The sequence below is a fragment of the Bubalus kerabau genome, chromosome 20 (genome assembly GCF_029407905.1).
Source record: "Bubalus kerabau isolate K-KA32 ecotype Philippines breed swamp buffalo chromosome 20, PCC_UOA_SB_1v2, whole genome shotgun sequence".
NCBI classification, from domain to species: Eukaryota; Metazoa; Chordata; class Mammalia; order Artiodactyla; family Bovidae; genus Bubalus; species Bubalus kerabau.
Genome location: NC_073643.1, coordinates 7,205,208 through 7,233,162, shown reverse-complemented (window position 1 = coordinate 7,233,162; position 27,955 = coordinate 7,205,208). Strand labels below are relative to the sequence as shown.

At 44.4% G+C, this 27,955-nt stretch overlaps 1 protein-coding gene across 3 annotated transcripts in view; it reads left to right on the top strand.

Moving 5' to 3' along the window:
- GADL1 (glutamate decarboxylase like 1) overlaps window positions 1-27,955 on the top strand; it is a 505,418-nt gene that overhangs the window by 227,278 nt on the left and 250,185 nt on the right. For all 3 annotated transcript variants that reach the window (XM_055558455.1, XM_055558457.1, XM_055558454.1), the window contains 2 exons: window positions 16,440-16,564; window positions 17,525-17,608. The gene's annotated coding sequence lies outside the window, so the exon portion shown is untranslated. The remainder of the gene's footprint in view (window positions 1-16,439; window positions 16,565-17,524; window positions 17,609-27,955) is intronic.

Below are 27,955 nucleotides of genomic sequence, written 5' to 3'. Positions count from 1 at the left end.
TAGAGATAAGGGTAGGATGAGCCTCAAAATATCCATAACTGAACTTTAGTGATGATCGTTTTATTATTATTGTGGGTGTTTCTCTAAAGCAAGTTTTAAGGTTATCCACAGCTGGAGAAACAGAAAGGGAAAATTTTGAATAATTTGCCGAGATAACAAGGAACTCTCATCAAAAGTGAAGGTAACTCATAGACTGCTGACTCTGGGAAGTGCTGGGGCGTGTGAATCTCTGCTAAAAACACTCATGCAAGTAAGCACTCTGTCATGGTCTGCCCTGTAGATGGACAAAGGAGCAGAGTCCTGGCAGGCCTCATGGTCGTCACTCGTCTTGTGACCCTAGATACCTGACCTCAACCCTGTAAGCTCCTGTTGTCTCCTCTGTGGGAGGGAGATGACAGTCACCTCACAGCAGTGGAGAGATGAACAAGATAGTAATGATTAAGTTTATGTACAGTAACTGACACGCCTAAGTGCTCAGTGTTGTAGTTTAGTCATGTCCAACTCTTTTTTGACCCTATGGACCATAGCCCATCAGGGATTCTCCAGGCAAGAATACTGGAGTGGGTTGCCATTTCCTTCTCCAGGGGATCTTCCTGACCCAGGGATCGAACTTGTGTCTCCTGCTTGGCAGAGGGATACTTTACCACTGAGCCACCGGGGAAGCCCTAAGTGCTTGATAGTTGGCCACTGTTGCCGTTATGCAGATGACACCACCCTTATGGCAGAAAGTGAAGAACTAAATAGCCCCTTGATGAAAGTGAAAGAGGAGAGTGGAAAAGCTGGCTTAAAGCTCAACGTTCAAAAAACTAAGATCATGGCATCTAGTCCCATCACTTCATGGCAAATAGATGGGGAAACAGTGGAAACAGTGGCTGATTTTATTTTGGGGGGCTCCAAAATCATTGTAGATGGTGATTACAGCCATGAAATTAAGACGCTTACTCCTTGGAAGGAAAGTTATGACCAACCTAGATAGCAAATTAAAAAGCAGAGACATTAGTTTGCCAACAAAGGTCCATCTAGTCAAGGCTATGGTTTTTCCAGTGGTCATGTATGGATATAAGAGTTGGACTATAAAGAAAGCTGAGTGCTGAAGAATTGATGCTTTTGAACTGTGGTGTTGGAGAAGACTCTTGAGAATCCCTTGGACTGCAAGGAGATCCAACCAGTCCATCCTAAAGGAGATCAGTCCTGGGTGTTCATTGGAAGGACTGATGCTGAAGCTGAAACTCCAAAACTTTGGCCACCTGATGCGAAGAGCTGACTCATTGGAAAAGACCCTGATGCTGGGAAAGACTGAAGGCAGAAGGAGAAGGGAAAAACAGAGGATGAGATTGCTGGATGGCATCACTGACTCAATGGACATGGGTTTGGGTGAACTCCAGGAGTTGGTGATGGACGGGGAGGCCTAGCGTGCCGTGGTTCACGGGGTTGCAAAGAGTCAGACACGACTGAGCGCCTTAACTGAACTGATTGCTGTTATTATCATTCACTTGGTTTTAATTTATGTGAGTTTCTTCTTTTTTCTTCGAGGCTGAGTGGTGAAGTCTATAGAACCACCAAAAAATAAGGTAGAAAAGTGTCCAATTAATGTAAGCCTTGTGAAATGCTATGTCAGAGAAAGTCAGGACCCTGCTCCATTCTCAGAGACTTGATTTCTTCTCCCAAATAGTAGGGCCCTGGGGGAAAGATGGACACCTGGCTATGGGTCTGTCTGTCTGTTCCAGGGTCCAGAGGTTGTTGAGTTTGCTATAGCGCTGAGTGCCTGGGGGGATGCTAACTTCTTAGATCAGAAGGAAGTTTCTTATAACTGGATCATGAAAAGAAATCATTTGGTTTTGGAGATTTAGAAATATTTGAACAAAGTCATTTTGGTTTTGAAATTCTCACACAGACTGAGTCAGAAGTCCTCAAAGTGAATGTACTAGAGTTCTGTCTAGGGAGCCCTTACAAATAGCTGTGAAAAGAAGAGAAGCAAAAAGCAAAGGAGAAAAGGAAAGATACAAGCATCTGAATGCAGAGTTCCAAAGAATAGCAAGAAGAGATAAGAAAGCTTTCTTCAGTGATCAATGCAAAGAAATAGAAGAAAACAACAGAATGTGAAAGACTAGAGATCTCTTCAAGAAAGTTAGATGCCAAGGGAACATTTCATGCAAAGATGGGCTCGATAAAGGACAGAAATGGTATGGACTTAACAGAAGCAGAAGATATTAAGAAGAGGTGGCAAGAATACACAGAAGAATTGTACAAAAAAGATCTTCATGACCCAGATAATCACCATGGTGTGATCACTGACCTAGAGCCAAATATCCTGGAATGTGAAGTCAAGTGGGCCTTAGAAAGCATCACTACGTTCTGGGAACTCGTGTACACCCATGGCGGATTCATGTTGATGTATGGCAAAACCAACACAATATTGTAAAGTAATTAGCCTCTAATTAAAATAAATAAATTTAAATTAAAAAAAAAAAAAGAAAGCATCACTCTGAACAAAGCTAGTGGAGGTGATGGAATTCCAGTTGAGCTATTTCAAATCCTGGAAGATGATGCTGTTAAAGTGCTGCCCTCAATATGCCAGCAAATTTGGAAAACTCAGCAATGGTGAGAGGACTTGAAAAGGTCAGTTTTCATTCCAATCCCAAAGAAAGGCAATGCCAAAGAATGTTCAAACTACCACACAATTGCACTCATCTCACACGCTAGTAAAGTAATGCTCAAAATTCTCCAAGCCAGGCTTCAGCAATATGTCAACCGTGAACTTCCAGATGTCCAAGCTGGATTTAGAAAAGGCAGAGGAACCAGAGATCAAATTGCCAACATCTGCTGATCATCAAAAAAGCAAGAGAGTTCCAGAAAAACATCTACTTCTGCTTTATTGACTATGCCAAAGCCTTTGACTGTGTGGATCACAATAAACTGTGGAAAATTCTGAAAGAGATGGGAATACCAGACCACCTGACCTGCCTCTTGAGAAACCTATATGCAGGTCAAGAAGCAACAGTTAGAACTGGACATGGAACAACAGACTGGTTCCAAATAGGAAAAGGAGTACGTCAAGGCTGTATATTGTCACCCTGCTTCTTTAACTTCTGTGCAGAGTACATCATGAGAAACGCTGGGCTGGAAGAAGCACAAGCTGGAATCAAGATTGCCAGGAGAAATATCAATAACCTCAGATATGCAGATGACACCACCCTTATGGTAGAAAGTGAAGAGGAACTAAAGAGCCTATTGATGAAAGTGAAAGTGGAGAGTGAAAAAGTTGGCTTAAAGCTCAACATTCAGAAAACTAAGATCGAAACAGTGTCAGACTTTATTTTTTTGGGCTCCAAAATCACTGCAGATGGTGACTGCAGCCACGAAATTAAAAGACGTGTGGCTTTTAATTGGCTTTTCCTTGAAAGGAAAGTTATGACCAACCTAGATAGCATATTGAAAAGCAGAGACATTACGTTGCCAGCAAAGGTCCTTCTAGTCAAGGCTATGGTTTTTCCAGTGGTCATGTATGGATGTGAGAGTTGGACTGTGAAGAAAGCTGAGCACTGAAGAATTGATGCTTTTGAACTGTGGTGTTGGAGGAGACTCTTGAGAGTGCCTTGGACTGCAAGAAGATCCAACCAGTCCATTCTAAAGGAGATCAGCCCTGGGTGTTCTTTAGAAGGACTGATGCTAAAGCTGAAACTCCAGTACTTTGGCCACTTCATGCAAAGAGTTGACTCATTGGAAAAGACTCTGATGCTGGGAGGGATTGGGGGCAGGAGGAAAAGGAGACAACAGAGAATGATATGGCTGGATGGCATCACCGACTCAATGGACGTGAGTTTGAGTGAACTCTGGTAATTGGTGATGGACAGGGATGCCTGGTGTGCTGCAATTTATGGGGTCGCAAAGAGTCGGACATGACTGAGCGACTGAACTGAACTGAACTGAGAGTTCTGTGTCATTAAATCTCACTTGGGGATATTTTCTAGCATGTTCTGGGGAGTGAGATGTGTGTCTCCCCTTCATGGTGATGGGAGAGAGGGGCATAATCACATCCACAGAGAGCCCACGCGTGTCTGGGCAGCAGGCCTGCCTCAGTGCCAAGGGCATCTTCCACGGATTGGAGGGCATCTGAGTTTGGTTCCCTGGAAAGATAGACCAAGCAAGACAAGGATGGGGCTGCATGTTAGGGCTGCACTTTCCAGAGAGAGAAAGCGAGCAGCGAGGGAAGCGGGATGAAGAAGCAAAAGATGCGTGGTGAGGATGTGATGGCACCTGGAGCCTGGCTTCTGCCTGATCCCAGGGGGAGCCCTGGAGCAGGGTGTGTACCCCTCACTTGAGCCCATGTCAGGGCGAGAGGACTGGGCCCCCAGGTCAGCCGGTCAATGGCTGTGGCGTGTCCCCAGTTGGGAGGGGCCGGTGTCATCTCTCACGTGCTCCCCTTGTCTGATGGCACTTCTCCAGCGAGTTGGTGGGAGAGGGGAGCTGTGAGCCATTAGCAGCATCATTCCCAGCAGCTGGGGAGGGGGTGTACCAGCCTAACAAAGGGGACCGAGGGGAGACCCCAGCAGAGTCCCCCACAGGTGACGTCTCCTTTGAAGTCCGCTCTGTGTCCTTCATGCTGCTTTGACTGAGAATTTACTTTGAACAGAGGGGTTAAACCTCGAAAGATGTTCCTTCTCAAGTTCGATTAGTACATGGGTGCTCTCCTAAGAGGGGAAAGTTTTCTTAGCTTCAAACATTGGCTTTAGTTGTTTTTATTATAACTTTACATAAATATATATGAACCCAGTAGTTTCAATAAACATCTTATGCTTACATTTCTTAAAAAGGCATGAAATCAAAAGAAACTGCAAATGAATTTCTTAAAGTATAAGGCCATTAAAAATCAAATTGAGGCTATAAATCCTCAATTTTAAGAGATGGATGATGGTGTTTGGCTGAAACTAAATTGCCATTTCAAGATGAACTCGTGATTGTGCAATGGCCCAGGTAGTCTCACGTTTCACGGCCTCTGCTGTAGGACGCTGGGCACAGGGCCCACTTTCCATCACTCTGTAACAGAGTTTCCCTAAACCCTGGGCTGCACGGATGGTGAGAAGGAATTATTCAGCATTCCCGTGTAGTTGGTCTCTATTCCTGTCATCAGCCCACAGTCGTCAAAGGCATACCTCTTGGCACCGTTGTGATCACCAACCCAAATTCAGACGTGTCATTTGAATGCCACGGCCGCCCTTTGTCAGTCAGTCACCCATAACGCACTTACACAGCTTTATCAAAATCAAAGTGTGGTATTTTAAAAACCATTTAAAGAGCTCTTGTAGAGCACTTAGCACTTGATATTAAGCAGCAGCTCTTTGCCATGAGGGGGCGTGTACATGTAAGTGTGTCTGTGTGCTGACACCGGGGACCCCCGAGAATGCGCCCTTCATCCTGTGCTTGGGACAGGAGGATGGAGATGAGGCGGGTCGGCCGTGGAGAGTGAACAAGCGACAGTCTGTAGGGCCTGTGGGTGTGCCCTGGGCCCCATATCTCTTTACAGCATTGGTCATTTAATGATGCCCCTTGGGCAAACCGCTGATGGAACAGAGTGAAAACCCAAGGAGTCGTGTGTGCACGAATGCTTAGTCACGTCCGACTGTTTGTGACCCCATGGACTGTAGCCTGCCAGTCTCCACTGTCCTTGGGATTCTCCAGGGAAGAATACTGGAGTGGATTGCCATGCCCTCCTCCCGGGGATCTTCCCAACCCAGGGATTGAACCTGAGTCTCTTGTGTCTCCTGCATTCTTTACCACCAGGGCCACCTAGGAAGCCTCAGGGAGCTGAGCTGCTGCATAGACAGTCCAGCAAGGCTGTTGGGGGATTGGGGCTCCTGGTGCCTCCTGGCTGATGGTGAGTGAGCATAGCCATGGTGCCTGCAGGCTGTTCCAACTGCAGAAGCTCAGGGACCCGGAGAGCTTGTGCCACTGCCAAGAAAGGTTCCTTACTTCCTCACCTCCACATGTTCCCTGAGAACAAATCCCATTTCCTGAGGCAATCTGAGTACCGCCTGAGCTAGCGGCTTAATGGAGACAGAAAAGGAAGAAGTCTCCTGCTGTCATAGCTTGGGTGAAGTCTGCTCCCAGATTCAGGAAGAACTGCACACTCAGAGAGCCCAGGGTGAGCCTTGGGGGTTAAGTAGAGTCTTGGGGGAGGGGTCAGGCCTTAAAATCCACTCTTTCACCACAGAGGTCAAAGCACAGAGGAAGCCAAGCGGACACCTGCAGGGTTACCCTCTTCAGATCACCCTCTAATTTAACATTGGAGAAGGAGGATTCAGAGAGGGTGACTTGTTCAGGGTCTCACACATTCACTGAATGAATATTGAGGGATCAGTGTCCATGTACCAGATACACAACAGGTAGTCATCAGCCCTCAGGAAGCTTGGGGTTTAAAAGGGAGAGGCCGGTGAGTAAGCAGATGGCGATGATGACGTAACAGTGGTGGCTGGGGCGGGGGCATGCATGGGAGGCCCTCAGCGGGAGCTCCTCTCCTCCTAGAGGAGGCGGGCAAATCCCACAGTGAACGCAGGGCTCCTGTCCCTTTCTGCACTGGCCTCACTGCACAGAGCTCGGCAGGGAGTGGGAGGCCAGGGGCTTATTGCTCCCCCACAGTGGATGAGCAGCAGGAGATCCCAGGAGAAACTCCAGGTTCTTTCAGGAGCGTCGATTGAAAGAAGGAAGCTCCTGGCAGCATTCTCAGACAGTTTCTTCTACTTCAATTCCATGCCATGACCAGAGGCTGCCTAGCTCTCCCTTCACAAGAATCTGGAACTCTCAGTTTTCTTCCATATAAATCCAACCCTCTGCTGACTTTTAAGACCAAGACCACCCCGGCTGTCTTATCTCACAGGGTTTCCCAAGTGGCTCAGCAGTAAAGAATCTGCCTACCAATGCAGGCGATCCCTGGGTCATGAAGATCCCCTGAAGAAGGGAATGGCTACCCACTCCAGTACTCTTGCCTGGAGAATTCCATGGACAGAGGAGCCTGGCAGGCTACAGTCCATGGGGTCGCAAAGAATCAGACATGACTTAGCGACTAAGCTCTCCACTCTTACACTGCTCCCAGTAGGACACTTCCATTCATTCAAATTGCAGGTGTCAAAATGATTCTGCCTGGTACTTAACTCTAACATTTATCTGGAAGTGACTGAATCCACAAGGTGGGATGTGAAGTACACGAGAAGAACCTTGCTCCTTAAAATGTGGTCCCTGGACCAATAGCATCAACATCACCTGGGAGTTTCTTAAAAATTGCAAAATGCTCGTTGGTAGCCCAGAATCAGACTGAAATCCAACAAGGTCCTCAGGTGATTCTTGTGCATATTAAACTTTTAAGAATATTCTAAAGAAAGAGTTAAGTAGAATTAAATTCTAAATGTCGTACAAGTGATTTAGATTAATTTGTAAGATAGCATCACATTGCTCACTTTTATTAATCTTAAATTTAAAAAAACCCCGAAACTTGTACGTACAGAGTTTTTTGATCATTGTTGATTGACAATTACAGCATTTTGATAGTTAATTTGAGGAACACAAGCCTTATTACTAACTTTGTAAAAGCATACGCAGGATTCATAAAATGAATTTTAAAACCAGCAACTAAATAGAAATGTATTTTCAACACAAGAACATGTAAACACATTATAAAATGGTTAAAAAATTATTGATGTATTCAAAATATAAATGCTAAATACACATGAACAGATTACAATTAATAAACACAATATTATCCAAAAGCATATTGCATGAGAAAGAAATGATAATGAATCATGAAAAATTTGAAAATGTCATTTGCTCTTTGTAAACAAATTAAAGAACTAAATCTGAAAGCAAAATCAAGGCGGCAACATGTGTTAATACTGTGGATCACGGAATTATGAGCACATCTTTGGACAAATTTCTCTAGCTACTGCCATGGCTCTGGCGTGTTCTTGTCAGGAATATATCCCTGGTGGCTCAGCTGGTAAAGAATCCGCCTGCAATGTATGAGACCCCATTTCAATTTCTGGGTCTGGCAGATTCCCCTGGAGAAGGGATAGGCTATCCACTCTAGTAGTTGTGGGCTTCCTTGGTGGCTCAATTGATAAAGAATCTGCCTGCAATGCGGAAGACCTGGATTCAGTCCCTGGGTTGGGAAGATCCCCTGGAGAAGGGAAAGGCTACCCACTCCAGTATTCTGGCCTGGAGAATTCCATGGACTATACAGTCCATGGGGTCACAAAGAGTTGGACATGACTGAGGGGCTTTCATTTTCATCTTCAAATGACTTTATAATTGTGTCTCCTGTTTGAGGGAAACTCCTTGGACAAGTTTCGGGAACCAGTCATATAAATATATATATGTAAATTTGATGTTTAGTTATACATATATATATGACTTTGATTATGTTGAAAATATATCTAGAGAGACAGAAAGAGAAGAGGGTTGAGAGACAGTTATATTTTTTTGTCTCAAAGAAAGCATTTGGGGTTTATCTGTGTTGTCTTTGGTTTTATCTTGTACTCCTGATACTCTAAGTAGAGTTAGTTACCTGTTCCAATTTCAAAACTGTCAGATTTATATACCACTTGTTCCGAAAGCCTTTGAACTAGATAAGAATTATTCTTGTGGATGAGGCTTTACTTTATCAATTGTTATTTTCTTCCTCTCCTTGAGGATTCTGGAGCTTTAGCAAAATGCGTTCTAAACAGGAAAGCTTTGTTCAACACGAAATTTGAATGCATCAGAGAACTCCTTCTATATGCAATCAATATGCAAATCACTTTCAGAATTATTTAAATTTTAAAGCAGTGGTGTTACACTAGTAAGAAATGGCTGAATTTTTAGTAGCGTATATCAGAACACTAAAATACCAGAACTGATAATGACTATAATCAGCAATATTGACGAATCAGGTGGAGGTCACTGTCAACAGACTTACTGAAATAGAAGAGCAGGAGATCATTGGAGAAAATGACATTGTGGGAACTCTTTTCCTAGCTTTAACTGAGCAGAAATTTTCCATTTATTCACACTGAATGAAAATAAATTTTTTGAGACAAATCACTCTAATTTTGAATTCAAGTCTAAGATGCCTAGAGCAATGACATATGCCCATGCTTGCCACAGGGAAATCTGCTAGGGAAAGTCATTTATCTCCAATCCAAACTTCATCAATTCATATTTTTAACTAACTTCAACCAGACTAGTACCTGCAGGATCCAAACTTAGGTTAAATGTTTGTTTTTTTTTTTTTTTTTAATCATAGAAAATGTTTACAAAAGCCTCCATTTGTGTTCCTTTCCTGTATTCTTCTGATGATCTTGGTATTTTTATGGACTATAATGGTTTTCTAGAAATGAAACCTTATTGCATTTACCTTTAGGAAATAGGAGTTTACATTATAATGGTATGACTCATAGCCTTCTTCCAAGATCAAATTTAGCTGCAAATTGAAGGTCTGGTGAAGGTCGCCAGTGTTATGGGTACTGATATACATCTTTACTCTTCTCTTCATACAGTTACGGGGGAAACCCTTGGGGTGACTAGGAAGAGCATGTGACTTCTGGGTTTCCTTTCTTCCAGGCTCTGCTGGTCTCTCTGTGTCCCACTGGGTACCACTGGAGGCAGAATTAGTTAAAGGCATCAATCTGGTGACCACATGGTTTGCTTCTGAATCTCGCATCTTCTATTCATGCTCTGGGTGGCTTGGGGCAAGTTTATAAACCCTCTACTTGCCCATCTGTCAAGTGAGGAGCCCCCCACCACTGCTTCTCCCCCCAGGGCTGGTTATGGATTGAAGGATAACAGTGGAAATCATATGCTAAGAGCTCTGTAAGTGTTTGTTACTATTATACAAGCCAGGAGATGTGATTAGGCCCTTCTATTCCTTCTCTCTGTCCCCAGGAAGAACTTAGGGAAAAAAGCAACATTTTTCATCCGTATCTTTTCAATATTTATTTGGCTGCGTCGGGTCTTTGCTGTGGCACATGGGATCTTTGATCTTCACTGTGGCATGCATAGCTTTAGAAGTAACAGGGTGTGGCAGAAAGGACCCCAGTGCTGGAATCACACAGACTGAAGCTCTACTCCCCTCTCATATTAGCTGTTAATCAAGGATGTATCATTAATGCCCTCTCAACTTCAGTCTCCTCATTTGGAAGGAGCAATAATATCTACCTCAGAAGGACTTGAGGGATATTCAATTAGTTAATAAAGTAATTAGTAAAGAATATATTAGAAGTAGTAGTGTTATTCAGTCATGTCTGACTCTTTGTGACCCCTTGTAGTCCACCAGGCTCCTCTGTCCATGGGAGCTTCCAGGCAAGAATACTGGAGTGAGTTGCCATTCCCTTCTCCAGAGGATCTTCCCTACCCAGGGATCAAACCCAGGCCTCCTGCATTGCAGACAGGTTGTTTACCATATGAACTACAGGGAGGTTGGTGCAAGTGAAATTGTGGTTTCAGACCGTGAATTTTAAATCATTATAACTAGCTCAAACGCATCTTTATTAATCAAAATAGGAACTATTACAATCAACACACTTTTGCCAATGAGAAATAAGTTTGTTTATTCCTGTAGCATAAAAATCCATGCTTGGGGATTCGCTGAACTCTTGGAAAGCATTTTCTGCATTCTGCTGGTTGTGGTAGCATTCTCCCTGCAAAAAGTTGTCAAGATGCTTGAAGAAGTGGTAGTCGGTTGGCAAGAGGTCATGTGAATGTGGCAGATGAGGCAAAACTTTGCAGCTGGTTTGTTGAGCTTCTGAAGCGTTGGTTGTGCAGTTGGGCATTGTCAGGGAGAAGAATTGGGCCCTTTTTGTTAACCAACACTGGCTGTTGGTGCTACGGTTTTCAGTGCCTCTTATCAATTTGTTGAGCATATTTCTTGGTTTCACTGGGTTTCAGAAAGCTGTGGTGGATCAGACAAGCAGCAGACCACCAAACAGGGACTATGACCTTTTTTGGGTGCAGTCTGGCTTTGGGAAGTGCTTTGGAGCTTCTCAGTCCAACCACTGAGCTGGTCGTCGCTGGCTGTCTTTCGTCACATGTCTCAGTCCAATCGAGAAATGGTTCATTGTTGTTTCACAGAATAAAAGAAAATGACACTTCAAAATGATGATTTCTTTGATTTTTGATCAGCTCATGAGGTACCCATTTATTGAGTTTTTTCACCTTTCCAATTTTCTTCAAATGCCAAATGACAGAATGGTCGAAATTGAGTTCTTTGGCAACGTCTCATGTAGTTGTAAGAGGATCAGCTTTGATGATTGCTTTCCATTGGTCATTGTCAGCTTCAATAGCTGACCACTGTGCTCCTCATCTTTAAGGCTCTCATCTCCTTTGCAAAACTTCTTGACCACCATTGCACTGTATGCTAAGTCACTTCAGTCGTGTCCGACTCTGTGCGACCCCATAGACGGCAGCCCACCAGGCTTCCCCATCCCTGGGATTCTCCAGGCAAGAACACTGGAGTGGGTTGCCATTTCCTTCTCCAATGCATGAAAGTGAAAAGTGAAAGTGAAGTCGCTTACTCGAGTCCGACTCTAGCGACCCCATGGACTGCAGCCTACCAGGCTCCTCCGTCCATGGGATTTTCTAGGCAAAAGTACTGGAGTGGGGTGCCATTGCCTTCTCTGTATTTGTTAGCAATTCCTGGGCCAAATGCGTTGTTCATGTTGCAAGTTGTCTCCTCTTCTTTATGACCCATTTTGAATTCCAATAAGAAAATTACTCAATTTTGCTTTTTGTTTAACATCATTTCCATAGTCTAAAATAAACATACGATAAACTGCAAGTAATAACTCATTAGCAAAAAATCGTAAAGTGAGAATGTGCATTAAAATGGTGTATAGCATAACCACATTTATTTATCCATAAGAATGTATTCCAGTATCAAAGGCAAATTTCAACAATGCAAAAACTGCAATTACTTTGCACCCACCTAATAGCATTTCGGAGAAGGCAATGGCACCCCACTCCAGTACTCTTGCCTGGAAAATCCCATGGATGGGGGAGCCTGGTGGGCTGCCGTCTATGGGGTCGCACAGAGTTGGACACAACTGAGCACCTTCACTTTCACTTTTCACTTTCATGCATTGGAGAAGGAAATGGCAACCCACTCCAGTGTTCTTGCCTGGAGAATCCCAGGGACAGGGGAGCCTGGTGGGCTGCTGTCTATGGGGTTGCACAGAGTCGGACACGACTGAGGTGACTTAGCAGCAGCAGCAGCAGCAATAGCATTTACCTGGCTAGTTGGTCAAAATGGTCAACAAAGGTCAATCTTCCTCCTTTTATGTCCTCACAGACACATTCCGTGATTCATTTTGTCCTGGTTTTTGCTTCTGCAGATAACCTTTCATCACTCTCCAGTCTCCTTTTCCTCTACAAACTTACCATACCCTTCATCTATTTCTTTAAATCCCAGCTCTTCTCTGGGCCAGCATGGGTGTCAATTCAGTTCATCTGGGGCATTAGCTGGTCTGGAAGTTAGATCTTCCAGCAGAGATCTGCCTTTGAGAGAGGGGGAGAGAGGAGGAGCCTGTGTGTGTGTGTGTGTGTGTGTGTGTGTGGTGTGGGGGGGGGGTGTGTGGTGGGGGGCGGTGTTTGGTGGGTGTGTGTGTTTCATCTATCCACACATTCAACCAAAACTCACTGAGGTCTCACCATTACACTGAAGGCATGCTTCATATGGTCTCACCAAACATGTGAAGTTTCTAGGAAGAAAGCCAGAACCTAGCCCTGGTCCCTAGCCTGGCAATGTTCATCTATTCTGATGGTGGGGGTTGGGGGGAGTAGAGATTCATAAACAGAAGGCAATACGATACACATAAAGGGCGTGCAGGAGCGTTAGGGAGGGGCTGCTCATCCATATGTTGGAGCAGCTGGTCACATCTTTAGAGGAAGCAGGGCTTCCTGAGGCTTGCAGGATGCGCAAGAATTAGCCCAGTGGGAAAGGGGAGGATGAGGACAAGGTGAACTGGAATGTTGGGGCAGGTGGGTCAGCAGGAGCAGAGCTCCAAAGCAAGACACAGCTTTGTGGCAGCCTGGCCACTGAAGAAGAGAGAGAAGAAAAGCTGAGCCTCTGGAGAGATCAGGGGACAGTGCTGAAGCTGAACCTAGGAAGCCACAGTGTAGGATGTTCATGAGAATGATCTCTCCAGATTTGGACTGCAGAATTCTCTGAGGCTCCCCTTAACTCTCTCACGGTGATCTCTCCCTCTGCCATATTTTCCCTCAGGCTCTTTCTCTTGATATATGATCAGCACAATTTTTAATTGGTATAAAATTTTGCCACCAAAGTCTGAAAACCCATTTTCACCCTTTAAGGGATTTCCACCCTTGAGGCATTAGCTCCCTCCCCCGAGGCTGTTCTAGAAGGCCCTGTCCCCCTGAATGGAGGCAGAGGGGAAAAAAAGGGCAGTACTGAAGGGGGAAAAGACGGCTTTTTACACCTTAAAAAACACAATTTTCCTCTTTTGGGAAAGCCGTTGGTCAAAAAAGGAATAGCAAATGCATACAAACCAAAATGTTTTTGGAGTTAATAACTGTAAATATTAATTAACATTGTATCCTTTGACCTTAATGATTTGCATGTCAGTCTGTGAGCAAGAGGGTAAGTTTTTGTTTTTATCCCGTCCTTAGATTTGTCGTTTCAAGCCTGTACCTGGCAGTCTTTCTAAAGGTATCCGACCAGTGGGCTCACACAGCGGAGAGAAAATGAGATAGTAAAGTTAGAGTGAATCAAAGACCCGATCAAGCTTAAGTTAGAGATGTCAATGATGCTGCATTTTCTCCAAAAGAAACGAAGGCTGTTTGTACTGTTCTGAGATAGAATAGAGACGTTCCTGGCAAGTGATATGTCATGTCACCAAATGTGTGTTTACTGTTTGTATCTGTTTTATATTTTCACTCAACATTGACATTTTGCCGATTAAGGCCTCGGGTGAGTGTTAACTTCCTTTTTGTGGTCTGTTGACCCAAATGCCTGTAGATCCTTTTCATTCCATCTTGTAAGCACTTTGGGCAGGTAGAATGCCAGGACTGAGATTCATGTTTTCTAACTGGAGAGCTGACGTTCAGAGCGTATCTGTGTCTGTGGTCTGATAAGAAGGTGAAAGGTGGGGATTCGGCTCGCGTGAGGGTGTGTATTTGCTCTGAGAATCACTGTGGGGGTCACAATGCTGTTCCTACGTGAATGGCACTGCAGAGACCAGGGTTGTGGTTTCACAGGCATCCTTTCGCTTCTCTGCCTTCATTTGTACAATGATAAGCCTGGATCGGGCCAGGGGTTAGAAACACAAACACCTCCGTGGGCAGGACAGATGACAGGACCATAAACATGTATATTACAAGGTACCACACCATCGCCGCTTGTTTTGTTCACACTCACAAAAACAACGGTGTTGAAATTCCAGTCTCTTTCACAGATCGTTAATCTTTTCATTGGCATCCTTTCCACACGCCAGTCATGGCTCTTCTCGTAGCTTGTTTCCCTAATGGAAGATTAAGTTGTATTCTTTGGCGGCAGACACACTTTGTTGGCATGTTAAACCCGGGAATCTTTATGTCCTAGAAAAGTCTGTCTTTTTTTGGAAACATGGAACGCTTTGTTTCTTTTTTCCGTTCTTGAAAAAGACATGGATGTGAAGGTGCGTTTTTCTTTTTGTTCTACTGTAATAAAGGCAGTGGTGGCACTGGGATAATCGCATGACGCTGAACCTCAGAATGAGGAGTAATTGGAGGTGTGGGAACTGTGGCCAAAGGAACTGTGTCCTCTGGACCTTCCTTCCCTCTCTGCCACAGGTGGCTGCCCCTCGTATCATTCGATTATTGGCCCCTGTGAATATTAGTCCAGGACGGACGTGTGTGCTAAATTTTTTTCAAGAACTATAAATCCTGATTATTTTACATGGAATTCTCCTGAATTTTAGAGGTTGGCCACAGAAGTTAAATTTAAATAAACAGAAATGATAGCGGTGCTTCATAGTCAATGACTCAGGCCAAACATGGGAAAACGATGAGCCTGATGCCCATAAGGCTCTGAGACTTTGGGGCAAAATGATCTTAAAGTTCTTTTTCCCCTAGAACCTTTTCTATTTAGACAAATATTTATATACCTCTTACTGTTCTCTCAGTTCAGTTCAGTTCAGTCGCTCAGTCATGTCCGACTCTTTGTGACCCCATGAATCACAGCACGCCAGGCCTCCCTGTCCATCACCAACTCCAGGAGTTCACCCAAACTCACGTCCATCGAGTCAGTGATGCCATCCAGCCATCTCATCCTCTGTTGTCCCCTTCTCCTCCTGCCCCCAATGCCTCCCAGCATCAGGGTCTTTTCCAATGAGTCAACTCTTCCCATGAGGTGGCCAAAGTACTGCAGCTTCAGCTTTAGCATCATTCCCTCCAAAGAAATCCCAGGGCTGATCTCCTTCAGAATGGACTGGTTGGATCTCCTTGCAGTCCAAGGGACTCTCAAGAGTCTTCTCCAGCACCACAGTTCAAAAGCATCAAGTCTTTGGCGCTCAGCGTTCTTCACAGTCCAACTCTCACATCCATACATGACCGCTGGAAAAACCATAGCCTTGACTAGACAGACATTTGTTGGCAAAGTAATGTCTCTGCTTTTCAATATGCTATCTAGGTTGGTCATAGCTTTTCTTCCAAGGAGCAAGTGTCTTTTAATTTCATGGCTGCAGTCACCATCTGCAGTGATTTTGAGCCCCCAAAATAAAGTGTGCCACTGTTTCCACTGTTTTCCCATCTATTTGCCATGAAGTGATGGGATAGGACCAGATGCCATGATCTTAGTTTTCTGAATGTTGAGCTTTAAGCCAACTTTTTCACTTTCCTCTTTCACTTTCATCAAGAAGCTCTTTAGTTCTTCTTCACTTTCTGCCATAAAGGGCGGTGTCATCTGCATATCTGAGGTTATTGATATTTCTCCTGGCAATCTTGATTCCAGCTTGTGCTTCTTCCAGCCCAGCGTTTCTCATGATGTACTCTGCATAGAAGTTAAATAAGCAGGGTGACAATATACAGCCTTGACATACTCCTTTCCCTATTTGGAACAAGTCTGTTGTTCCATGTCCAGTTCTAACTATTGCTTCCTGACCTGCATATAGGTTTCTCAGGAGGCAGGTCAGGTGCTCTGGTATTCCCATCTCTTTCAGAATTTCCCACAGTTTATTGTGATCCACACAGTCAAAGGCTTTGGCATAGTCAATAAAGCAGAAATAGATGTTTTTCTGGAACTCTCTTGCTTTTTCGATGCTCCAGCGGATGTTGGCAATTTGATCTTTGATTCCTCTGCCTTTTCTAAAACCAGCTTGAACATCTGGAAGTTCACGGGCACACTTAAAGCACTTTACATGTCCTAACTCATTTAATCTTCACAGCAGCTTTGTAAAGTTGGTGCCATTATCTGCATTTTACAGATAAGGAGCTGAGACACAGAGTAGTTGAGTGACTGGCCTGATGTCACGGAGCAAATAAGTGGCAGCACCAGAATTCCAGCAGTGGTCCTCTGCATCAGAGCCCAGAGCTCTCTTCCTTTATCCAGGTAAGCTTCTATTTTCTAAACTGTCTCCTTAACAAACATTAGTTTATAAATTTTTTGCGGACAATGAGCATATTTATTTGGATTTGTATGAAGTGAGAAGTCTGAAATATTTTTATTTGTATGTGGAAAAAAGATTCATTAGTTTAGGTCAGTTCAATACCCTGCTCACCTTAGTAGGACTGACAAGAATGAGATGCTGGCTAGAGTCTTCCAATCAGATCTCATTTGCTCATAAGGGACTGACCTCTGATTGGCTACTGATGATCCTCAGAGGAAGTGATTAATACTTTGTGTTTCCGGCTGCCTGGGTTTTCAAAGATGTTAATACAAATGGAAATTCAGCCATATATTTAAGCAATCTGTCATAGCAAACAGATTTCTAGAGCTTTCTGGTTAAAGAGATTTTTGAATGTGTGTATGAGCAATATATGGGCTGACTTTTTATTTCAGCAAATATAAAGATGTATTATCACTTGAGGTTTGTTATTAACCTCTGTTTCACCTCCGTTAATATTTACTCTGCAGGTCAATAAATCTTGATATTCACTTCAACAGAAGCCAATATCTTCAGATTATGAGTTGTTAATCTTGGCCAAACTGAAAAATCGTGTGAATATTTTTCTTTTGCTAGAGAAAATGAGGACGTTTTTGGTCTCCTTTTTCTTCAGGCTCTCTTAAAAGGGAAAGTTCTTTTTTAATCTGAATCTTCAAACACCTTTTCAGATTTAGCGTTGGGAGTTAAAGGTATGAGTTTTAAGATGAATTTTGGAAGGGTCTCTGTCCCACTGAAAGTACTGCAGGAAGGTAGGGGTTAAATAAATCTTATTTTAAACCCTTCTGTGAAATCCTTTGATATTAGGGTAACTAAGAGAGGACTGTAGCCAAATCACCACTGCCCATCTTTGCGTTGTTTACTGACATTGATTAATTTGAGTCCTAACAAGTGTAATGCATTTCTAGATCCTGCCAGCCAAAAACTGTGTAGACAAACAGCTGCATCTGCTCCATCTCAGGATACAGAACAGCGAGTGTGAAAAGGCACAGGTAAGTGTTTTTGCTTTGCTTTCCAAACCATAAATGCTGGGCTTGAAGTGTGCAAGAAAAGCCATTAGTTCAGTTTCAAGGGAGTGATTCTAGTCTCATAATCTGCAGAATCATGCCTAAGTAACAAAGGAATTCATGACAAAAGGAGATGAAAAATCATGGGAGAAGTTAGAGGTCATCTTAGCTGATGGCTGGTGGTTGCTGCTCAGGATGATGGGAGAATGTAGCATTTGGAAATAGCTATGCAGAGGGGAAAGGGGCATCTCAGGGATTGATTTAAGGGGAGAAAGTGTACAAGATTTTCTGAGATGTTTGATTAGGGGATGGAGGGTAGGGAAGACAGTAAGAATGGTGTGTGTGTGTGTGTGTGTGTGTGCATGCTAAGTCCTTCAGTCATGTCCGACTCTTTACGACCCTGTGGACCATAGCCTGCCAGGCTCCTCTGTCCAAGGGATTCTCCAGGCAAGAATAATGGAGTGGGTTGCTGTGTCCTCGTCCAGGGGATCTTCCCAACCCAGGGACTGAACCCAGGAGAGGAGCCAGGAAGTAAGGGTGGAGATTTGTTACATGTGGTGGGAAACTGGTGAGGCCAAGCCCCTAGAAACTTGTTTCTCAAAGTGTCCTGGGACCAGCGGTATCAGCATCACCCAGGAACTGATTAGAAATGCCCAGTATCTGCCCTTCCCAGAGTTGTGAAACTCTGGGGGTGGGACCCAGCAAAACATGATTGGATGAGTGGTCCAGTTGAGTGTAAAACACACAAGTTTGAGATCCGCTGCTCCAGGGCCCAGATTTATCAATCTCATCTGTACACTGTAATTCCTTGGGGAGCTTCTAAAATAATGATGCCTGGGTTTTACCCCCAGAGGTTCCCATTTAATTGGCCTGGGGTGTGGCCTGGACATCAGGATATTTTACAGGATGATTTTAATGGGCAGCCAGGAGAATTACTCTAGGGCATGTTCTAGTCCTGAATTACTTTTTCAGATTTAATTCTCTCTTTTTCACATCAAGTACTTTAGAATGCTTCCTTTACTATCCTGAAATGAAATTTACATGAATATTATTTCTCATGCACATATTTTTAACTGAACATAAAGGAGAAATAACAGAAAGGTAATTTGTTACAATGTGCATTTCAAACATTTTAATTTGTGAATCTGACTACACTTACAGGGAAGGAAGCAGATGTGGGGGTGAGTTATTATCAATGTGGCAGTTGCAGATGCAGATTGATCCAGGTGTGGAATTGGCAACTCAAAATCAAACCATAGGTGACGTTACTGCTGGCCTTGGGGGCAGGGATTTTTGAAAGGAGCAGATCTTGGTAAAATTTCTAACAAAATAATCATCCATTTTCTATTTCTCTGAGACCATATTCAAAGCGTGTACTTAAAAGAAGGTGGGCTTCCCAGGTGGCTCGATGTAGGAGACACGGGAGATGTGGGTTTGATCCCTGGATCGGGGGGATCCTCTGGAGTAGGAACTGGCAACCTACTCCAGTGTTCTTGCCTGGAAAATCCCATGGATAGAGGAGCCTGGTGGGCTACACTGCATGGGGGCACAAAGAGTGGGACAGGGCTGGGCAGACAGGCCCTTAAAAGGAGCAGGGATGTATTGTAGTGCATGCCGTGGTACCTTGCGAGGATGCTCCTCCAGGACGGAAGCACCTATTTCCCCAGCTGCTGGCAGTACTGATGGCTGATGGCCTTTAGCTTTGGGTCCTCTTTGGGTCTTGCCCTCAGCTGAAGGAAGCTGCCTTGCTCAAGGCACAGACTTCATTCACAGGCTGGTCAAGGCTGGGCTGTAAGTGTGGCCGCCCCCCACCTCATTCAGGACAGCTCTGAAAGGCCGTCTTGGCTATAGATCTTCCTGTTGGATTAACTGAGATCTTTGCTTCAACTGTACTGTACTGCAGCTCGGCTTCTCTCCTGACCATCCCCCCAAGCCCCACCCCCAGCCCGCCCTGCCCCACTCCCCTGCACTCAGCTCCTCAGGGGTGTTGATTTTGAGAATAGTCTGCAATAAACTTGCTGCTGTAGGCCGGCCTCAGAGCCTGCTCCCTTGGGAACTGATAAGTAATACTGTCCTTAGTGGAAAGCTGAGTCCTTTACTAGCCAACTGGGGTTACGGTCATTGCAAAAAGATTCTTGTTTAGTATTTTATCCCATGAGAGCAGCTTTTTCACTGAGACGGGGGGGGGGCGGACAAAACTGGAATTGCGTTTGGCAGAGGGATGGTTGGGAGCACCAGAGTGGGCAGATGGGGGAGGGCGAAGGTGGTGAGAATGGATCAGGCGTTGGAGCCGTGAGTGCTCAGAAGAGATTCCAGGGAACTGATCTGGTAGAGACTCCACTAAATCCAGAGGCAGGGTAGCCTTAAGCAGCGATGTAAATGAGGCAACATTTGTTCTCCTTTTCCCCAGTGCTGCTTTTCTCTCCATGGAGTCTGAAGCTATCAGAACCTACTCCTTGGAAGAGATCTGATAAGCTATTTACCCCTTAGTGTGAATCTAAGTCAACAGTTTTGTTTTTTCTCTTTCAGAGATATTTGCATTTTAATAACAATTGTGGTCCTTGATTAAAAGGAATTTCAAGAAATAGTGCTTACAGAGAAGGACTGGGGGTGGGGCAAGGGAGTCCTTCCTCTTCTCACCCGCTCAAACTCAGCTCTCATTGTGGGTCACGTAAAAGTAAAAATGGGGCACCTTGGCAGAAATGTCCATGAGCTCTTTGGGGATGAGTTGTTCATGAATTTTATGTCCCCATCCCCTTGGAATTTATTTCAAAGAAAACCGCCATCATTTTGATGGACAGAAATAAATTTCTAAAGATAGAACAAGTCTGAACATCTTCAGTGGTCTGGGCATGTTAGAATCATGGGAGTGGGTTTTGAAAAAACTATAAAAATGTGAGAAAACAGCTGTAAATTTTACCAATTTGTAAAGTTTATACCAGAAGAAGTGCTGTCTTGGCCCAGTAATTTTGTATCTGTGGCCTTTAATTGCTTTGCCATGAAACAGATCTTTATCCAGACTCCTCTCGTGAAATTATTTGTCGTTCTTCTCTTCAACCATCTTAATGGAATAGAAGGAGAAATGAAACAGTGAAAGCAGTGAGAGCAGCTTTAAGCGGTGTCTGTGAAGGGCTCGGTCCTCTTTAGCAGCCCTGCCATTCGCTCTTTCATTCAATCCACAGAGACTGCTCTCCTACACAATGCGGCTAGTAGTCCTCGCTCTGTCCACAAGCAGAACAAATAAAGAGACAGTAGTTTATGACCTTGAGTAATTCCAGTGGAACAACATCTTTCTTGATCTGCGGACCCTCAGGGCAAGACTCTATTTACTGCTCGTGTCAGTTGTGTCCTTGGCCGTGAATTAACTACGACTTTGTGTCTCAAGTGCGGCACGTGTGCAAAGCCCTCACGTGCAGTTGGCCAGGGTGTTGCTCGCATAATTATTTACCGTGGATATTTAAACAACACCTCGGTGGATCATTAATACCAGGTATGGTTACCCAAATGAAACCCTTGAGAATTTCTTCCCATAGTACACTGAAGTCTTGCCAACTTTCATGCCTTTTCCAAAAGCAAACTGCTTCTTTTTATGTCTCTTTTTATATTCTTTCAACAACTCCGATAGTTATAAGTAATTTGGTTACACTTTCTGAGCCATACACACAATATATTTTTTAAATATTTATTTGGCTGCACCAGTTCTTAGTTGCGGCATGTAGGATCTTCATGTTCATCGCAGCATATGGAATATTTTAGCTGTGGCCTGTGAACTCTTAGTTGTGACATACCAGATGTAGTTCCTTGACCAGGAATTGAACCCAGGCCCCGTGCATTGGGAGCTCAGAGTCTTAGCCATTGGACTGCCAGGCAAGTCCCAAACACAACATTTCCTAATGAAATGAGGCAAGATCTGAGGAAAAATATCCCAGCAACAGGACATCATGATTTGCTGACCATGTTCTTTATCCATAAAACAATTTGATACAGGTGCTTTGACAAGTGCAAAGTGACATGGTCAGCGGGTGTAACTTGCAGCTGTACCCAGCCAAGTTCCCTCCTGTGGGCCCATCCCCTTCTTTGGGCTGGGGCCTGCAAGGAATGAACAAGACACGCGCAGATCCCTGTCCGGGGGGAGCTCGCACTCTGAGTGGAGAGAGAGACTTAACACAGCAGATAAGTAAACTGCAGGAAGAAGAGAAAAAGGAGAATTGAGGAGAACCTAGTGTGCGGAGGTGGGGAGTAGCTGAGGTGTCAAGAAGCGATGAAGGTCAGCTTCACAGAAGAGGTGAAATTTCATGGAGGGGGTACGTAAAGGAGGTGAGGGTGAGAGCCAGGGGATCGCTGGCCCAAAGGGCACTTTATGCAAGTGGCTGGTGGGAGCAAAGTCCCAGAGCCCCTGATGGGAGCCTGTCGTGTCCCCGGAGCTTCAGCTGAGGGAGCACGGAGAGGGGAGCAGGAGGGAAGCCACTGCCGGCCTTTGAGCAGGGGAAGAACATGACCCAAGTCACGGTTTAAAAGCATCCCGTCCACGATTCTGTTGAGTTGACCATAGGGGTCTGGCAGAATGGGGATCACTGCAACAGTGCAGGAAAAGGAAGATGGCAGCCGGCACCGTGATAGTGGAGGGGGGTGTGGTGAGAAGTGGCCGGATTACGGTGGAACCACAAGGGATTTCTGACAGATTGGATGTGGGTATACCCACATCTAGCCCCTGGTGGCTCAGACAGTAAAAAGAGTCTGCCTGCAGTGCAGGAGACCTGGGTTCGATCCCTGTGTTGGGAAGATCCTCTGGAGAAGGACATGGCAACCCGCTCCAGTACTCTTGCCTGGAGAATCCCATGGACATGGGATCACAAAGAGTCGGACATGACTAAGCGACTTCACTTTCACTTTTCACTTTTCATGAGAACGTGGGAAAGTGGTGTGCTGTGGAAGAACTGGATAACTGGAAGGATGAGTTTTCCATCAACTAAGATGTGTAGGTGATGCAAGGTGCAAATATTTTAAGAAATCAGTTTGGACATTTTCAAATTGCCGTGTCTGTTAGACTTCCGCATGGAGACAATGAGATCTATGAACTAGCTAGAAGTCTGAACTAGAAATGTAAATGTGGGATTTACATAGAAAAGTTTTCTCTCTCATACCTCATGATTATGACTGTCATTGTTACCCTACTTAATAATAGGAGCAGAGAAAAAGAGAGGAAGAAGCATGGTGTTTTTGACCTCATTTTCCTAAAATTGGCAGTTTGATTTGAAAAGTAACACTATTTTGACAATAGTTGCTCTGTTATAAAAGAACTGTCTTGTTGGATCGTGGAAACAGAAATTAGAATTATTGGGTGGCTACAGTTTATGTGACAGATGCTTTACTGAGAGAATCTGATAATTAAAAACTCATGTCTTTCGAGACTCATCCTGGCCAAGCATGACAGGTATTTTGATTTACCAGCTAAAGTGGCGGCTCCATATGGCAGTAGCTTCAGCGTGGTTTACGAGCCACGTCGTCCCCATCTGCGTGGAAGGCGCTCTCCTGTGTGTGTCCCTCACGCGCACACTTCTGACACCAGCCATGTGGGTTTCTGCCCACACCATGCAGTTCTCTGCCACAGCAGCGGGATGTCCTGCAATTCCTTTCCATTCTGACACTAATTGGAGTCCGTGTCGGCTCCACAGGTTACGGGCTCAGTCCCTCAGGACTGCCCTCCTACCTCAGATGGCAGTGTGTGTCCCCGGTTGTCACTGGGGCTTCTGACCAACTTGCTATAAAGCATAGGTTTCCAGACTCCTTTCTTGGGGTTCTGTCATCTGCACAGGAGCTCACAGAATTCTGGGAAACACATACTTACATTTATTGATTTATTATGTAATAAAGGGTGTGATAAAGGAAGCAGATGATCAGCTGGGTAAAGAGAGGTGGGACGAGGTCTGGAAGGTCTTGAGCACAGAGGCTTGTGTCCCCGGGGAGCTGGAATGCACTTGTCTCTGGCCACATGGATGTGATCAGCAAAGCTGGAAGCGTACCAAGCTCAAACTTTGGGGATTTTTATGGGGGCTTCATTGAGGAGGCACAATCATTGATTGAATCTCTGCTCTCTCGCCCCTTCCCAGAGGAGGAGGGGTGGGGCTCAAAGTTCCAAGCTTCTCACTGTGGCTTGCTCTTTCTGTGATCAGCCCCCATCATGCAGCCCTCCAGGAGCCCTCCAGGAGTTGCCTCATTATGACAGAAGATTCCTGTCACCCAGGAAACTCAGAAGGATTCAGGAGCTCTGTGTTAGGAACTGGGGTCAAAGTGCAAATAAGAGAAGGCAAGGTTCTCCAAGCAGCCTTATCATCTAAGAGATTACAAGGATTTCAGGAGTTCTGTGTTAGGAACAGGGTGCAAAGACCAGTGATATACTTTTTATGATTTCACACCATCCTTTGAAATACTATTTCCTTGCATTCTATATGAAGGAATTGGCTTTTGTAAAAATTTACATCCATTGAGATTGTAGTCATGTTTTAAAACTCAAATCTATATAAAATAAACTTGTTCCATAAGCATTCACCTAAAGACATTGAGAAGAGATTTAGGCCAACTTTTAGAGCAGATCATGCTTGCTATCCTCTGATCCCTCTTCTCCCCTGTCCTCTCCAAGTATATTATTAGAAGCCCTGGTTTTTTAACTTGACATTTGATTGTTGAAGATAAAGGCAGTATTTCCCAGCCTGCCTTGCGACTAGAGGTGGCTTCAGACTACGTTTTAGCCAATGGGGTGTGAATAGTAATGATGTGGGCAGTTTTCAGAGGAGGACCATCATTTTCCCGTCCTCATTCCTATTGCTGGGATCATGTCCAGGGATGTTGGCTGTCCTGATCCATTCAGGCAAAGGGAATATCAGGGTGATGGTGGAGCAAGAAGATGGGGCAGCCTGGGTCCCCTGATGACGTTGGCAGTGCCTACCTCAGTCTGTTACAGAAAAGAGAAATAGCTTCAGGAGTTTTATTTAAACTACTGCTATGTCAGGTCTCTTGAGCATTCAACCTGTGTTCTCATTAATGAAATAGTCACTTCCTCAAAGTGACTTCCAAAAGGCATGGGCCTGAGGCAGCAAAAAAAGAGAGCATGGGTTTTGGTTTGGCATCAGACAACGTGGATTTGAATTTCAGCTTCTCCATCTACCAGCTGTATGACCTTGACAATGTCATTTAAACGCTTTGATACTCAGTTCAGTTCAGTCACTCAGTCTTGTCTGACTCTTTTTGACCCCATGGGCTACAGCACACCAGGCCTCCCTGTCCATCACCAACTCCCAGAGCCTACTCAAACTCATGTCCGTCACGTTGATGAAGCCATCCAACCATTTCATCCTCTGTTGTCCCCTTCTCCTCCTGTCTTCAATCTTTCCCAGCATCAGGGTCTTTTCCAATGAATCAGTTCTCTGCATCAGGTGGCCAAAGTTTCAGCCTCAGCATCAGTCCTTTCAGTGAATATTCAGGACTGATTTCCTTTAGGATGTACTGGTTGGATCTCCTTGCAGTCCAAGGGACTCTCAAGAGTCTTCTCCAACACCACATATAAACTGCATAAAACAAAACATTCAAAACATGTGAGATATCTAACATGTAGGTTTCTGGGGAATTAAATGGGTGATGCATATAAGGTCCAGCAGCCAAGTAAGCACATAAAAACATCAGGCCTTTCCCTGCTCTCTTCACCTATTCAGCTGCCTGCTCTAGTCCTCTACTTGAAAGTCTAGTGGTTATTTCTGTTGACTAAAAAAAGATGTACAACTTGGGAGTTGCAAATTAAGTTTTGTTTGGGGCAAAATGAAGACTGCAGCCTGGGAGGCAGCACCTCAGATAGCTCTGAGAGACTGCTACAAAGCGGCAGTGGGGAAAGTCAATATATAAGGTTTTGGTGAAGGGGGAGTTCAATACAATGAAACACTCATTTTACAAAAGGTTTTTGTCAGTCATGAGGATCTGATGTCACTGTGAAGGGATTTAGTGCTTCTCCAGATATGAGGAGATGCAGGGATTGAGATCATAAAACCTGTTCCCCAAAACATCCAACTATCTAAAGAGCTGTCCCAGCAGATTCCCTGGAGCACAGAGTGCTCCCTCCACCCTGAACTCCCTCAGGGGATGTTGAAGGTCAACAGCTATAGCAGCGTGGGGTTCCATCTCTGTAGAGGCAGATGGCAAACGCCTTTGTTGTCAGTCATTGGCAATGCTCTTGGTAAGTGCCAAATTGTATTTGACATTTCCAACCCAACATGTCCAAACTGAGCTTCCCTCTCCCCACAAATTTGCTCCACCCCAGTTTCTTCATCTTACTTTATCAGGACTCTATCTATCTTTCATTGGGTCAAAGGGAGAAACTCTGAGTCATCCTCTGTGCTTCTCTCTCTCTCCTGTTGTTGCTGTTTAGGTGCTCAGTTGTGTCCGACTCTGCAACCCCATGGACTGTAGCCTCCCAGGCTCCTCTGTGCTTGGGATTTCCCAGGCAAGAATACTGGAGTGGGTCACCATTTCCTTCTCCAGGAGATCTTCTTGACCCAGGGATCGAACCCTCATCTCCTGCGGTGGCAGGCAGATTCTTTACCGATGAGACAACTGGGAAGCTCCCCTCTATCTTCATGCAAAAAATTCCTTAATATCTAGTGTCTAGGTGACTCAGACCAGGATGGTAGCAGTGAATGTTGTTGAGGAGGTTAAATTCTGGATCTACTTGAAAGATTTTCTAACAAACTGATGTGAGTTATGAGAGAGAGCCCCATATCAATATAGCCCCTGGTAACAGGGCCTATGTAGATGTTTACTAATTAGATATTAAGAAATTTTTTGCATCTAGAATGATTTCAGTTCAATTGTCCAGGTATATATATGTGTGTGTGTACATATATATATGAGAGAATTATGCACCATCATTGTGCCTTATAATTTAATTTACAGCACTTTGCAAGTGCTCCTGTTTTGCTGAAACACAAGTAGACACTAAGTGCGATGGATTTTTATTACGCTCTTGGCACACCCTGCATTTTGTCAATTCATTAGTCTGTTTTTCGGTCTCATTTTTAAGAAGTCACAGTTTGCAGCTGTCTTCTGCAGCAGTGATCTCCCTACTGCAGGCTTCATTGTGATGCTTTTAAAAATGAAACTGACTCCGGAGAGAGCAGATTCTGTTTTCTCACCATTTATCCAACCTAAAGAGATTTCTAAAAGAATCTCTAGCCATTCTTTTGTGATCAGAAGGAAACTTGAGTTACCTCTTTCTCCTTTTTACTCCAGAAAGAGGAGCAGTTCTGGCTGGGTCATATCACCTCTGGAGCCTTAGCCATGGATCAAGTGAATTTAAACAATCTCTTAAATAAATCACGGAGTTTCTACTTACTTTCTTTGGCAACAGTCAAATCCTAGTGCATGTGGAATATCTTACATAATTCATCTAAGACGCCCCGCAGTTTGAATCATCACTTTCCAGTTTTGTTCGTTCTTGGCTTCTTCTCATTATTGATCAGTTGTTTTCTCATTTAGCTTCCCACTGGGAAGGACAAATGTTTCTGTATCACTGTCAAAGTTAATTTCTAGGATGGAACTTATCAAAGCATCTGGGCACATCATTATCCGAAAGAGTGGAAGATGATGGGAGAAGAAGCAATGCTGAAGACAGTGCTGGGCACCTCCAGAGAGGCAGCCCCACCGCCATCCACTCTAGGCTTCACCTGCCTTTCCTGATCGTGTTCTGCACACAGCTCCAAGCAATCCTTTGTTTCCTCTTAGAAACACCTCTTAAAAAAGGAACTTCCCTGGCAGTCCAGTGGTTCAGACTCCATGTTTCCAGTGCTGAGGACGTGTGTTCAATCCCTGGTCGGGGAACTATGATCCCATAGGCTTCACAGTGCTGCTAAAGAAAATTAATAATAATTACCACAATCTGATGCTGTCAAAAGAGCCAGGACCCTGAAGTCAAGTAGATCTGCATGGCTGTCTGGATCTTGGGCAAGGGGAATTCATCCTTCTGAGCCTCAGTTGTCTAATCTTTAAATTAGAACCATGATAATCTAATTCAGTGCTACTCTGAGTATAAAGATAATGATACTTATAACGTAGCTACAGCACAGGAGGTTTTCAATAACCATTAATGAACTCCATGGGTAAGTGCGTGCTCAGTTGCTTCAGTCATATCTGACTCTTTGTAACCCAATGGACTGAAGCCTGCCAGGCTCCTTTGTCTGTGGGATGCTCCAGGCAAGAGTATTAGAGTGGGTTGCCATGCCCTTCTCCAGGGGATCTTCCTAACCCAGGGATCGAACCCAGATCTCCTGCATTACAGGAAGACTCTTT